Below are 16,458 nucleotides of genomic sequence, written 5' to 3' on the forward strand. Positions count from 1 at the left end.
TATTCTCTCAATACTCTCAACAATTTGTCATTCTCAATATTAGTCAAACATGCATTAATTATAACAGATATGTTTCATTGGGTCCAAGAAAAGCATACCTGAGGTTGGAAGGAAGAGGTTTAAGATCTACCTTTGGGGCATCCTCTACCTTTAATGATGGTGGTTTGATCTCCAAATTTTGCACTCCTTCAAGTTGAAAAATTGTGGCTTCAGGATGTGGTGGAGAGCTTTCCAAGTATTGCGCAAAAATAGCCATGTTATCATCATCAATGCTCCCACCATGGACTAAGCAATTTTCAAGTGGGTCTTGTGGATAGCTTTTCTGAAATGCTCTTGAACAATCTCATCAATAATGTCTACCATAAACAAGACTCAACTTCTTCATGTTTTCTTTTCATGGCTGGATTGATGTTGAATATCATTTGATCATCTCCCACTCTAAGTGTCAATTGCTCACCCTTTACATCAATTAATGCACCATTTGTGCCAAAAAGGGTCTTCCCAATAAGATAGGAACTTTTGTGTCTTCTTCCATATCCAAAATGACAAAGTCCACGGAATGTAAAATTTTCCAACCTTGATAGGCACATTTTCAAGAATGCCTTCCGGATACTTAATTGAACGGTCAGCCAATGAGAGATACATGTTTGTGGGCTTCAACTCTCCCATATTCAATTTTTCATATATTGAAAGAGGCATTAGGCTGACACTAGCTCCAAGGTCACATAAGGCATTTGCCACACAGTTATCACCCATATGACAAGGAATGGACAAACCACCCGGATCTTTGAGTTTGGGAGGTAACTTACGGATTATAGCGCATTGATCTCACAAATTGATGGTGTCATAATCTTCTAGCCTTCTCTTGTTGGAAAGAATCTCCTTCAAAAACTTGGCATAACTCGGCATTTGGGATAGTGCCTCAGTGAATGGCACATTGATATACAATTTTTTTAGCACTTCAAGGAACTTGCCAAATTGCTTGTCTAGTTTGTGCTTGATGAATCTTTGAGGGTAGGGAAGGGTGGGTTTGTAAGGTTCAGGTGGGATGTATGGTTTCTCTCCCTCATCTTGCTCACTTTTGCTTTCTTCTTCTTTTTCATTTTTCTTGCTCTCAACTGAATTTTCTTCTTTTGTGCTTTCTTTTTCTTCTCTCTTGTTTTCACTCTCTTGACCTACTTTCTTACCACTTCTCAAGGTCACCAACTTACATTGTTCATGAGGGTTTTGTGGTTGGCTAGGTAGTTTCCCATAGGAATTGCTTCCTGATGAGCTTGCTTGTTGCGCCAATTGAGTCTCAACATGCGTTTTTTGAATTGTAATTGATCCATGGTTTGTCTCATGTGTTGCATTTCTTCCTCCAATTTGCTATTCATCTTGCTTTGTTCAGCAAAAAATTTCTCCATCATGTTCTCCAAGGATGGCTTCGGTTCATGGGATGGAAGGGATTGTTGTGCTCTTGCTTGATATCCAGGTGGTGGCTGCCTTGTGGGCTGAAATTGAGGCTGAAATTGAGGCTTGTTCTGCTGCATAAACTGCTGGTTATGAGCATAATTTGAGCTTTGGCCTTGTTGAGCAAAAGTTGCTTGTGGTCTCCATGTTGAGTTGTTCATATTAGAATAAGAATTTCCCATAGGATTTTGTTGATAACCTCCTGCATAAGCAGCTTGCTCTTGCAAATAATCATCACCATAAGAAGAATAATTAACTCCACAACTTTGAGTTCCATTTGTGAAGGCAACTTGTTGCATAGTTGTAGGAGTTGAGGTTGTTGCCTTTGTGCAAAAATCACTAAGAAGCTGAGTCAATGATCAAATTTTGCATTCATGTAGTTAAGCGAGTCAAGTTCATAGATCGACTTTCTTTGGCTCAAGTGCTCTAGGATTTCCCCATAAATGGGTATTATGAGCAATCTTCTCTAATAGATCATAGCATTCTACACGTGTCATTCTCATGAAATCTCCTCCTTCTTGTGAATCAATTGTGGTTCTTAGGGCTGGAGTAACTCGTGTAGAAATTCAACAATCATCCATTTGGGTATTTCATGAAGAGGACATTGCCTTTCAAGCTCCTTAAATCTCCTCCAAGATTCATATAAAGTTTCATCATCTCTTGGTTTAAAAGCTACCATCAAATTCCTCAAATGAGTAGCTTTCCCAGGTGGGAAAAATTGAGATAGAAAAGCTTGAGATAGCTGCTCCCAAGTAGCTATAATAGCTTGTGGGAGTGAGTCATACCACTCCAATGCTTAATCCCGAAGAGAAAATGGAAATAATGTGGTAGAATAACTTCATCGAAACTCGGGTTGTCTTTGTGTACCACATATCATCAAAAATTTCTTCAAATGAGAATGAGGATTTTCAAGTGGGCTACCTCCAAATTGTGAATTGAACCATTTGAATAAGACCGATTTTAATTCAAATTGATTAGCTCCAATAATAGGTCTGTTATCTCTCACATCGAACATCTAGGAAAAGCATAGTCTAACATGGATCTTCTTTGAGGATCATTTTGATTAACCACGACATTTTGCCGTTTTGCTCATTTGCTCCATTGTTTCCACCAATAGCTCTATTTTGATTCTCCATATTTTCTATTGTCTCCTCTTGCTCAAATATTTGTTGTTCTTCTTTTTACTTCTTTTCTTCTCTTGTACTCCTTTTGTTGGCTCGTGAATTTTTCAATTTAGGTTGAACAACAATTGATATCACTTGTGCTTTTCGATCGTCTCATAAACAAGAAAAGTACCTGAAAAACACAAGGAACAATAGTGAAAATAAAAGAAAATAAAAATTCTAATTAGCTTAAAACAATTAAAATCCAACTTAAAAACAAACAATTCCCGACAGCGCCAAAAACTTGTTACGGTGTCGCAAGTGCAGGTCACGATAGTATAGTTTTAAAAATTGATATCGATCCCACAGGGAATTGTGCTTAAATTGGAAATAAAAGTATAAGCAAATTAGAATGACAAAAATTAAAAGATATTAAAAATAAAATCTAAAAATTAAAATTAAGACAAAAATTAAAGATGTAAAATGAAATTTGGAATTAAAATTGGTATTTGAGGAATTAAAACTAGATCAATCAATTAACTAAAATTAATTAAACTAGATTACCCAAAAATTAATTTGAAATATCTATTTATGAAATTGAGAGAAAATAAATCTAAATTCAATAAAAATAAAAATAAAGTGATTATAGAAATTGGATTTAAATTGGATTTAAATTTAAATTGCTATTTATGAGGTTTGGAGGATTTATATCTAATTTCAATGAAAAATAAATTGATTCTAGAGATTGGATTTTCAATATTGTTTGCATGTGGTTTTTCCTAATTTAGCCAAACACATGAGAATTGCAATTTTGAGGAAATCAATTCTTAAATTTTGAAACCTTTTCAAGCATCTCAAAATTGGTTTTCATTAAATCAAACCCTGTTTTCACGGTATTTCAAATCTAACAAAAACCCAATTAATGCTCTAATTGATTTTGGAAAGTTCCCTTAATCTTCTTAGCTTATTTATAACACCAAGAAAATAAAGTTTATTGCAAGATTATCCATCCCCAATATTCACTTTTCAGTCCATCTATTAAGGATTAAAACTTAACTTAATGAGGGCCCATTCATCAAGCAAGGAAATAAGCACACAAGCAATAAATCAAAATATAACAATCTTCATTTAAATGGCTAAATCGTTCCAAACCACAAAACAAATCAATATTTACAAACCCATCTCTAGAATCTCAATCAACTACTCACAAATCATTGTTTAAAGACAAACCCAAATGAAGAAATGAAGAAATAATGGAAATGTAAGCTAAAGGGGTAGAAAAACCCAGCAAATTTGCGGATCTCTGAGAAAAGTGCTGAAACTTGATCCTTCTTTGGAAGAAGATCTGAGAAGATGCTCCTCCGTTTCCCTCTTTCTATCTTTCTAAAAATGCCTCCCTTGCTCTCTTTCTATCTTTCTAAAAATGCCTCCCTTGCTCTCTATGCTCTCTATATCCCAAGAAAGTGATAAAATGGGTCTTTATATAGGCTAAGGGATTGTTCTAGAATGGGTAAAGGGAAGGATCTAGAAAAAGTGAGGTAAAAGGCTGGAGTAACGAAATGCCACGTCAAAAAATTTTCGAAAAAGCGACATAAGCCGAGTCAGTTGTGTCGCGGGTTGTGTCGCTCTCGGCCATTTTTTTTCTCAACTTCAAATTTTTTTTTTTTGCAATTCGATTTTAATCTCCTCCAAATGGCTACTCTGATCAAAATACATCAAATTTCTCCAGATTTAACCTACAAAACAAATAAATTCCAAAAATTAAACTAAGAAATGTGAAAATTGTAAAATTGACTAAATATATACTAATATCTAAAATAATAGCTATGAATAAGGGTAAATTATGTGCAAAAATTACTCCTAAATGATGATATAAAATGCATGCATCACATTTCCTTCATACACATCAAAGACCACTTTTAACACTTACCAAACTCAATATTCAAGCCAATTCTGGTTTGTACCATAACCTAAATATAGTTCACAACATTTTATAGGTCATTTTGGCAGCTTACAATTACATTCAATATACACCATAAAGTGCAGAATTTATCAAACTCATTTACAACAATTCAATCACCTAACCATAACACTTTTATAAGTCCAACTTCACACCATCACACACATACCCAAACTGCCATAACAACTAACACAATTCAACATTAATATTCCATAATCCAAACATGAAATAACATCCTTATGGTTCACCAAACCAGGCTGCCATTTCATGCATTACATTCCCATAATTTCCAAGCATTCAAATTTCAATACACATTCACATATACTAAGTACACATCACCCAAATGATTTCCTACACACATAAACATTTAATCAATGCTTTAATCCACCATTTACAAGCAACAATGAACTGTCTTCAAGGTGTCTCAATGGCTGCCAAAAGTAATACACACACATCAAACTTCCATTTTCACTTTTCAAACTTACCATTTAACTTTATACATGGAAATCAACTTCAATACATTTAAGCACCTAAATCAATACCCCAAATCACTAAATATATGAAGAAATAATTCATTCTCCATGGACATGAGGGCTGTCGAAAATTAAACACTTCACTAACTCAACAAATCTTCCATTTTCTTCCATAAATCAACTCCTCTCAACTCTAACACAAAGTTTAACAAAGAAATGAAAGAAGATTGGACATGTACCTCAAATGGGACTTGCCAAAACTCCTTCAAATCTCTCCTTTTTGCTCCCAATATGCTGCCCAAGAGGTTTACTCTAACTTTAGTGAAGGCAACTTCATCATTGGATGGCTTGATCTTGAGTGGATGGAGCTCCACACATGGGACGACAATGGAGATTTTTTAGGAGAATGGAATTCGGCAAAGTTGAATTTGAGAGGAAGAAGAAGAAGACATTAGTGGAGTAATCTGCCCACTTAGTGAATTTTTAATTCCCATAGTGCTCCACTCATGCTAGGATAATCATTTAATAAGTTTTAACTGATAATTACTCCATTTACATTCCATTTTTGTTATTTACATTAGGTACCACTAAATTAATTTTTCATTATATTTTCCAAGTGTAATATTATTTTTTTTTTAATGGACATTTAGGTTAAAAGACAACTCGGGGTTTCAAATGACCACAATGCCCCTGTTCGGGTTGCATTCCCGATTTTTCGGTAACACCGGGTTTTGTCCGTTTTTCGATTTCTCACTTTTCTTTGTAATAATTAATTAATTTTTCTTTGATGTTTCTAATGGCATTTATACTTGAATAGGGGTCTATTTAAGTCCTAAAAATATTTTTCAGGGTTCCCCGCGGTCCAAGGCTAGTCAACGGTCTACGCCGCGACTTCCCAGTGCGGTCACCCATCGCTAGGGTTCTCGGCTCGCTTAACTTGGTTACATTTCTTTGCTATTATTTTTCCTTTGTTTTTCTTGTATTTTCTTTTCTTGTATTTCATTATTTTATGTCTCCTCACTCATATCGAAGTGTAGTTTTAGGCATCCTAGCTGTCCGGACAACACTGGTCACTGGAACAGTAGAACGCACTAACGAACATAGGGGTGTTACAATTCTCCGCCCCTAAATAAATTTCGTCTCGAAATTTTGCCTGGCATTATTCTCTGAACAGCTGTGGGTGCTGTCTCCTCATATCCTCTTCACGTTCCCAAGTAGCTTCTTGACCTGAACGATGGTTTCACAGCACTTTAACCAGGTGTATCTGTTTATTCCTCAGCTGCTTCACCTCATAAGCCAGAATTTCTATGGGTTCTTCCTCATATGAGAGGTCTGGATTTTACCTCAATCTATTCAACTGATAGTATATGAGATGGGTCTCATCTGTACCTCTTTAACATGGACACATGAAAAGATACTGTGTATCCTTGATAACTCTGGAGGTAATGCTAACCGATATGCCAAAGGACCCACTCTTTCCAGAACCTCATATGGTCCGATGAAACGAGGACTCAGTTTCCCCTTTCTGCCAAATCTCATAATCCTCTTCCAAGGAGAAACTTTAAGGAATACTTTATCACCCACTGCATATTTAATATCTCTTCTCTTCAGATCAACATAAGACTTCTGACGGTCTGACGCAGCCTTGAGTCTATCTCTGATCAATTTGATCTTTTCCTATGTCTGCTGAACAATTTCTGGCCCAATCATCTTTCTTTCACCAACTTCATCCTAACATAGGGAAGTTCTGCACTTTCTGCCATACAAAGCTTCATATGGAGGCATCCCAATGCTTGATTGGTAGCTGTTGTTATAAGCAAACTTAATCAAAGGCAAGTGTGTATCCCAACTACCTTCAAACTCAATCACACAAGCCCGTAGCATATCCTCCAATATCTGAATAACCCTTTTAGGTTGGCCATCTTTCTGTGGGTGGAATACTGTGCTGAAGTTCAATCTAGTTCTTAGGGTTCTCTGAAGACTACCCCAGAATCTAGAAGTGAACCTAGGATCTCTGTCAGATACAATTGATACTGGCACTCCATGCAATTTTACAATTTCATATATGTACAATCTGGCCAATCTTTCCAGGCTATTGTCCATCCGAACTGGCAAAAAGTGATTAGACTTGGTTAGTCTATCAACTATAACCCATACTGCATCATGACTATTCTGTGTCTTCGGAAGTCTCATCACAAAATCCATAGTTATCCATTCCCTTACAGTGTTTCATAGGGTGCCATTTGTATGCTAGCTTGACACTTATTATTGTATACAAATTCTGTTAATGGGAGGTATCTGTCCCATCTCCCCTTGGATTCAAGGACACAAGTTCTCAGTATATTCTCGAGGGCTTATTATATTTTACAGGTTATTATTATCATTTCATTTCATTATTTATAGAAACTCAATGAGTTTCAAAATTTACCTGAATCACTTATTTCGATTGTCCATCCGTATGAGGATGATAAGTCGTACTGATATCTCCAAGCTTATAGCAATTACTGTGGAACAGGTAATTCACATTAATATAGCTGAGTCACTGACTCTAGCTACCTTACAAGTGTAGTCGTTTGATAGGCTAGTTCTGAAGTTTTAAATTTCTGACTAAAATTTTCACATTTATTTCCAGTAATAGTACTCTATTAAGTGCAATCAGTATCAATTTATAGATTACTTACAAATATTCTTAATTTATTATACCACGAGGAAGCACGTAGCTCTACACAATAATCCCGTGTCGATGCATGTGTCTGCAGCTTATAATACAAACATCGAGAACATTATATAGTCACTACGTTATAACCTCATGGGCTAGGTTTTCTAACATCTTATCTTTCTCGAATCCACTAATATCCCAAACCGATTATGATTACAATATCCATTAATAATTACTAACAGTAACATCTTTGCCCTCATTTTGAGCAATTCTATTACTGTAACTTACTTTTAGGTCCTCTTGCCTTACATTAAGTAGGCTCGCCAATTAGCTTTATAATTTATGGTATGTTAGAAAATACTTTTAGCTAACAATTCTTCCAAAATTAATGTCAATCATACTTGTTATTGTAGTTTTGATCCTAAAAGACTAGTCACTAACGCATTAAAATTTATTCCCCTGTAAAGGAATAGCAACAAAACATAGAATTCTAATACTAACATATAAATAAGTAGTGCTGGGATCAAATAATAACTCATTGTTTCCTTCAAAAATTAAGAACTTACCAGCAGCTATATCCGAAGTTTCTGCTCTTTCTCCTTGGCGCATAGTGGACGCTCTGACTGGTGCCCTACTATATTCGGGTTGATTCACTGTGTTATAGTGGTGAGGAGTACCAACTATATTTCTATCTCGACTCTGACTGACGGTCTGTGAACTCCGAAAAGCAGATCGAAGTGCTCTAATACAATCTTTAGCAAAGTGTCCAAGTTTTCCACAATTGTAGCAGGCTCTAGAGGCCTTTCGACAAATACCTCCATGTAGCTTACCACAAACATGGCAGAAACGGGCAGAATAGGAAGTTCTGGTTTTTCGACGACTAGATCTTGGTGTTCTCTGCCCTGATGATCTGCCTCTATTGTATCCCTGAGCTCGGGGTTCCTCAAATTCTTTTCTCTTCCTCAAATAACTGCTCGAGCTCTGACCCATAGATTTCTCCCTCTTCTCTATTTCACACAGCCCTTGTGGGGGTTGGGTCTATACTTGGGCTTGGGCTGACAGATTATCAACCATTTGTTGGAAGAAAGTGGCCATTTGTTCGGCCATTTGTGTAGTAATTTGTACTGGTAAAACTGGTACAGTTGGGCCTTCGACACTTTGTGGAGTTGGGGCCTCAACTTGTACTTCTGCCATCACGGACTATTCTATTGTCTCATTCTTCTCTTCCATATTTTTTCACAAGATTTTCTATTCTGGTACAACCAACATAAGGAGATTCCTCTCCATTAGTTCATATTTATAATGTAAATGTACTATATGTATCAAACATTTGAGCAGTTGTAGTTACCGATAAAAAGATTTCAAATTCACAGTTCAAAATTTACTTTAAAACTATTGCTCTGATACCACAAAACATGTCACACCCTACTCCCCTGTAAGATGTAACATGATCCCGTAGTTCACCTAATGAATTACCGTACTTCGCCTACCGATAACCCATTAGATATACTACAAGGGATTTTAAAACAATTTTCGTGAAATTTAAATCATTGATTAAAATCTGGTGTTATAAAATTTTTTTCAAAATTTTGGCAAAGTGCCGGCTGTATTTTAGAAAACAATTCTTCAATCCTGTAAAAGAAAACGCTCCCAATATGTTTTCTCAAATACAACTTCAATAACTTCATTTCAATTCACAATTCAATTCTCAATAAACAATCAATTCATTTTCAAACTAATCTCATCATAAAGAAACATTTCATTGATTACAAGACTCAAAATTTATAATATAAAACAATTCAAGTAAATGAAATCTCAAATTTATATTTACAATAATTTACATTTGGTTACATACCAAAATGTTTTACAAGAGTTTTTATACAACTGCTCAAATAATTTACATACATATTATTACATGCATACATCAAAACCTATGTACATGGGTATACCTATGATATACCTGGAGCTGATTTGAATGTGTCTTCAAAGAAACTTACTCACTGCTCTATGCTCTTCTTACCTGCGACAACATACAAAGCTATCGTTAAGTGGTGAACTCAGTGGTGCACAACTATAATTTAAAACATAGTACAATATACATTGACAAAATTTACAGTAAATAATTTGGAAATCTGAATACTCATCAAATTCCAAAACTCAAAATATTCATTGCCAATACTGTAAATCATTTGTATAAAATGACTTTGATCACGAAATTCAATTTATCAAATCATGACAAACCATTTAAGGTAGTTCAAACAAAATCAATTATACATAAATCATAACTGAAATCATAATTCTTTACTGTTCAAAATCGTTCTGTGTCTCAAAAATCATTTTGTATCTCAAAAAGCATGCTGTATCTCAAAAACCATGCTGTATCTCAAAAATCATTATTTATCTCACTAACTATGCAAGACTAATCCGAAAGGGCCATATTCGATGTGATTCTAACTCCCTATGGTCGGGGAGGTCGAATCATCGTGCACAATACCATCACAATAATGAATATTCCGCAAGGGCCATAACGATAAAATAAACTTATATCTAACCTTAAATCAGAGGAAAATCTAAGCCTGTGCATGTACCATGGTAATCAAAACACAACTAACTCCATTGTCTTCTCAACAAATGAGAGAGACGGGTAATAACCTAGTCAAGCATCTATAATGAGATATAAAACAATATCACAATCCTTTTAGTGAGCATAAATCACAATATAATTTAATTCAAAGTCAATTTCAATATCCAACAATTTTTATGCTCATCACAATTCAAATCATAAATTTGCATTTTTCCATGAAAATTACCATCACAATTCAAAACATGTTCTATCACAAATTTCCAGAACATAATTTATTCAATCCATAAAAATGCTTAATACTTATGGAAATACCATTTCACAAAGCTAAATCCATACATACTATAACAATTTCAATAATCATTGAATTAAATCCAATGCTTGTTAAACATAATACATAAGAAAAATATGTCATTTAATCATATGAAATATTCAAACAAAATCAGTTAAAAACTAGTTGTGCACAAACCTCTGATAACTGTCTCTTGGCTCTGACTCAGTGTTTCCTTCCCCTTCCCTGAGTCTTTGCTAACTGAGAAACACAATTTGAAGTGTTTCAGTACTAAATTAAACTGTCTCTAACAATAATGCTTGATAAGTAATTCACTGAATGCTATTATTTGCTTAATCAACCTAATATATCGACCCTCGATGCATTCTAGGTAAATTAGGTTTTAATGTTACTAACATGTCACATTCGATAGTCTTTTAGGGTTGGTACATGTTACCAATTTCAGTTCCGTTTATACTGCATTTTCTTACAGTTTGCTGGATTCCGGGATACTAGTTTGACCTAGCTGGACGACTTAGTTTCATCGGTTTTCTGGTTTTGGTCAAAACTACAAACTTGTAGATCTATGTCTTATTGCACGTGGAGAAAAATTTCAGGTGATTCTGACTTATGTAGACCAAGTTATGGTCATTTTACTATTGCTAGTCAAATTGCATCAAAATTGGTCACTTTAGGTCAATTTTGGTCCGGCCAGTTTTTGGACCCGAAATTGTGCAAGCTGTTTGACTTGATTATGGTCATTTCTGGGCTTTGGTGTCTTCATAAGACTTGTAGATATGGGTCTTAACTATTCATGGTAAAAATTTCAGGTCAAATGGACCTATTTTGAGTGAGTTATAGCCTAAATACTAACTACTGCCCAATTGGTAAATTTTCAGGCCTTTATTGCACTTAATCCGGATTTGGTCATTTTTCAAGCTACCTTGCAAGCAGAATTTTGGCAAGCTTCCTTCATGAAAGTTGGCACATTTTGTGCCTAGTTTCACCTCCAATTGGTTTCATACCAATTGGAGCCACACACTTAAGGTTCTAAGCCCAAAATGCAAACTACCTTATTACATTTCCTTCATACACATCGAAGACCACTTTTAACACTTACAAAACTCAATATTCAAGCCAATTCTGGTTTGTACCATAACCTAAATATAGTTCACAACATTTTATAGGTCATTTTGGCAGCTTACAATTACATTCAATATACACCATAAAGTGCAGAATTTGCCAAACTCATTTACAATAATTCAATCACCTAACCATAACACTTTTACATGTCCAACTTCACATCATCACACACATACCCAAACTGCCATAACAACCAACACAATTCAACATTAATATTCCATAATCCAAACATGAAATAACATCCTTATGGTTCACCAAACCAGGCTGCCATTTCATGCATTACATTCCCATAATTTCCAAGCATTCAAATTTCAATATACATTCACATATACTAAGTACACATCACCTGAATGATTTCCTACACACATAAACATTTAATCAATGCTTTAATCCACCATTTACAATCAACAATGAACTGTCTTCAAGGTGTCTCAATGGCTGCCAAAAGTAATACACACACATCAAACTTCCATTTTCACCTTTCAAACTTACCATTTAACTTTATACATGGAAATCAACTTCAATACATTTAAGCACCTAAATCAATACCCCAAATCACTAAATATATGAAGAAATAATTCATTCTCCATGGACATGAGGGCTGTCAAAAATTGGACACTTCACTAACTCAACAAATCTTCCATTTTCTTCCATAAATCAACTCCTCTCAACTCTAACACAAAGTTTAACAAAGAAATGAAAGAAGATTGGACATTTACCTCAAATGGGACTTGCCAAAACTCCTTCAAATCTCTCCTTTTTGCTCCCAATATGCTGCCCAAGAGGTTTACTCTAACTTTAGTGAAGGCAACTTGATCATTGGATGGCTTGATCTTGAGTGGATGGAGCTCCACACATGGGATGACAATGGAGATTTTTAGGGAGAATGGAATTTGGCAAAGTTGAATTTCAGAGGAAGAAGAAGACATTAGTGGAGTAATCTGCCCACTTAGTGAATTTTTAATTCCCATAGTGCTCCACTCATGCTAGGATAATCATTTAATAAGTTTTAACTGATAATTACTCCATTTACATTCCATTTTTGTTATTTACATTAGGTACCACTAAATTAATTTTTCATTATATTTTCCAAGTGTAATATTATTTTTTTTAATGGACATTTAGGTCAAAAGAAAACTCAGGGTGTCAAATGACCACAATGTCCCTTTTCGGATTGCATTCCCGATTTTTCGGTAACACCGGATTTTGTTCGTTTTTCGATTTCTCACTTTTCTTTGTCCTAATTAATTAATTTTTCTTTGATGTTTCTAATGGCATTTATACTTCGATAGGGGTCTATTTAAGTCCTAAAAATATTTTCCAGGGTTCCCTGTGGTCCAGGGCTAGTCAACGGTCCACGCCGCGACTTCCCGGTGCGGTCACCCATCGATAGGGTTCTCGGCTCGCTTAACTTGGTTACATTTCTTTGCTATTATTTTTCCTTTGTTTTTCTTGCATTTTCTTTTCTTGTATTTCATTATTTTATGTCTCCTCACTCATATCGAAGTGTAGTTCTAGGTATCCTAGCTGTCCGGACAACACTGGTCACTAGAATAGTAGAACGCACTACCGAACATAGGGATGTTACACTGGGTGAGCTCCTTTTTTCACTTGCGGCTCTCCTTGGCACTCTCACCTCCCACCATACCTACACAGAGAACAAGTTAGTGCGATCACCAAAGGTCGGAGACTGAAGATCTAGATTATACCGATCCCAAGGCTGAGGTCAGAGATATACAGCTGTAACACCCCTCACCCGACTACAGTATAGCCGAGCAAAGTGTGCTACATTCGGTGCCGGAGCACCCTATCTTATCTTACTTTATTCCTTTCATAATTTGATCTCATTATATTTTAATATTAATTATTTTTCGACGGAGAAACCAGCGGAGTTTCCCCTATTTTATTACCAGTTGACGTATTTTACTATTTACTTGTTTGAAAATTTCAATAATATTTTACAAATAAAATCTCGTCAATTATTTTCATAACCATCTCATTCATATATCTCAATTTCATATTCATTTCCATGCATTATCTATATATTTCAAATCTGTCTTCAAATCCATACAATCTCATTCATGCTCAAATCACATAAGTAAAATTTTCAAATTTCTTTAATTTACATAATTTTATAATTTACATGATATATAAATTAATTACATATGAAAAAGTTAATTTATTAAATTACATTACATTTCTATTAATTACCTGCTCATGATCTACATTATAATACAATATCTAGCATTTTATACTAAATACAAAATATGATCTATATGAGCCCTATCTACATGCATTACTGAGGAGGTGACAACCTTGAATACTTCAGGCACTTCTGCAGATCTGGACTCCAAAAATCTTAGTCAAAGTACCTGCGCGAGGAAACAAATCCATCGCGCTAAGCATTGCTGCTTAGTGGTGCAATAATGGAATAAGAAAATAAAATATACAAATAAAGAAAGAACGAAGCATAATTTGAATATTTAAGAATCAATTTAATTTAATATAATGTGTCTAATATTAATTATCTTTTTTTCTCATTTATTTCGCTTTGAAAGCGTTTAATTCCGAAATTCACAGGGATAATGTACAACATACATAATTAATAAAAATACTCAGTTTATATTTATATGGCAATAGAAGGTACATTTAAAATATTTAGTTAAGTTATACCTATTTTTGCAACTCTTTTATCATTTTACTTAACAATTTTTATGTGGTTTGGATCATTTCATAATTGTAACTAATTCTTTTGAAGTCTTATTAACTCATTTATTTGATTTCAAATATTCTTAATTACTAATAGTCTTAATTTATTTTAATAAATTACAATGCCCAAGTAACCTACGACAGGATGACTAAACTGGATAACGGGTCGTTGGCTCTGGACACCGCGGTGCCTCGGGCCGTCATACCATGGGACGCAGAACGTCAACCACATATGCAGTTACTATGGCTAAAAAGCCATGATAACACATAATGGGGCATAAAAGCCATGAATGTTGGCATAAAGCCATGAATACGGGCATAAAGCCATGAATACAGGCATAAAGCCTTTCGCAGTACTGCTGAAACAATACCCTATTGGCATGCCAAACTATCCAATCTGACACACATGTCTAGGCAATACAAGGGCACATAATATCATTAAATATTAATATATTGTGTTTTATGAGTTTATTATTTCATGATAAATTTCAATTATAATTCATACATTCATTTGATCATTTATATGATCACAATTCTCATCAATTATCCTTTTATATTATTGTGCTCAAAATACTTCTCCTCTCTACAATAATGAGAACTAGTGTCTCATTCATGCATTAATATGGTTCATTTATTCATTCATTATGTTATTCATATTGATCACAATTCTAAATAATGGTTCACATGTTCCATTGTATTCAAAACATTTTTCCTTTCTCATTTATACATTCAAGAATCTACTTATGTAATTACAAATTTTATATTTCAAGTTGAGTTACTAATATTTTATGAATTCCATTTGTGATGGGCATATAAGCCCTAACTATCTATTCACATCAATTAGGTGACTTATTTTTCATGTTTCAAGTAATCCATGAATATTTCATGGATTTCAAATTTACAGCCTTAATTTCTTTTTAACAAATTTGACTAGGATGCATAGTTCACATTTGTCATACAATTCTAAGCATTTAAGCTTAGAATTGATTCTAGGTCTTCATCTTAATTTACTAATCATTTTGATTACTATTCACCTTACTAGTCAACCAAAATGTTGACTTTTTATACTTAATGGATATATTAATTCTAATTACACCAAGATCCCACATTTTGAGTTTTACATTTGCTAGTATTAATTGCCAATTGCAATTTAAAGTCCCCTAAATGCATTTCTAATTTCACATTTGAATTTCAAGTTTTGGTGTCACTATTTGCCTTATTGGTCAACAAAAATGTTGACTTTTGGATAGAAAATAGGTACATTGGTTTTGACACTCCAAACATACCACATTTTGCATTTAAAACTTGTTGGAAGTGATCACCATTACAATTTCTAAGCCTAACACTAAGTGGCAGAATTTTTAGTTTTTGTACCATAAGTTTACTGTTCTATTAGGGACTGTTACAGTGGAAATTTGAGGAAATGGTAAACATGAAAGTTGTTCCTTATTTTGTCTAGTTGAATTTCCTTTTTTGAATCACTCCATTTGGAGTTTTGTAACTCCAGATATGGTCCAAAAACCACAGCTGTCCGGACTTCAATTCTGCAAAATTTACCAAATCTACAGTACCATGAACAGTGATTGTAACTGCCATTTTGATTAAGTTCTGGTCATAATTTGGGGTAGGTTTCTTCATGAAAGTTGTTTGTCTATGTCTTAACTTGTTGCTGTAAAAATTTCAGATCAATTGACCATATATACAGTGAGTTATGGCCAAATGAACAGTTTACTGTTTATTTGGTCATTCTGCAGAATTGGCTTGCAGGGTACCCAGATTGGGGCCAATTTTTGTCCTCTTGCTTTGGTCTTTTGGGCATGGTTTCTTCAGAAAAAATGTGCCATTATAAGTCTAGTTTCATGTCCAATTGGCCAAACACCAATTGGACCAACACAGCCAAAGATATGGCAGTCCAAGTGGACTGAAATCTCAGCCACTCTGCTGCTGTCCTTAGGCAGCCTACACATTCACTTTGCCATGCTATATTTCAGTCCAAATTGTGGTCAACTTACCTAAAATGGTCACTAATTGACCATTAAAATGTTCTCTAACAATTTCCTAAGCCAAGTCAAATTTTCACTTCTCAAAACCCTAATTTCCATTTCCA

At 34.5% G+C, this 16,458-nt stretch overlaps 1 non-coding gene across 1 annotated transcript; it reads left to right on the forward strand.

Annotated features, from left to right (window-relative positions):
* The first annotated feature begins 2,039 nt into the window (after nt 1-2,039).
* LOC131180421 (small nucleolar RNA R71) lies at nt 2,040-2,146 on the forward strand. Its single transcript, XR_009149196.1, has one exon. It is a non-coding gene; the product is annotated as a small nucleolar RNA R71 (small nucleolar RNA).
* The last annotated feature ends 14,312 nt before the right edge of the window (nt 2,147-16,458 follow it).

The sequence above is a fragment of the Hevea brasiliensis genome, chromosome 5, assembly GCF_030052815.1.
Source record: "Hevea brasiliensis isolate MT/VB/25A 57/8 chromosome 5, ASM3005281v1, whole genome shotgun sequence".
Classification (NCBI taxonomy): Eukaryota; Viridiplantae; Streptophyta; class Magnoliopsida; order Malpighiales; family Euphorbiaceae; genus Hevea; species Hevea brasiliensis.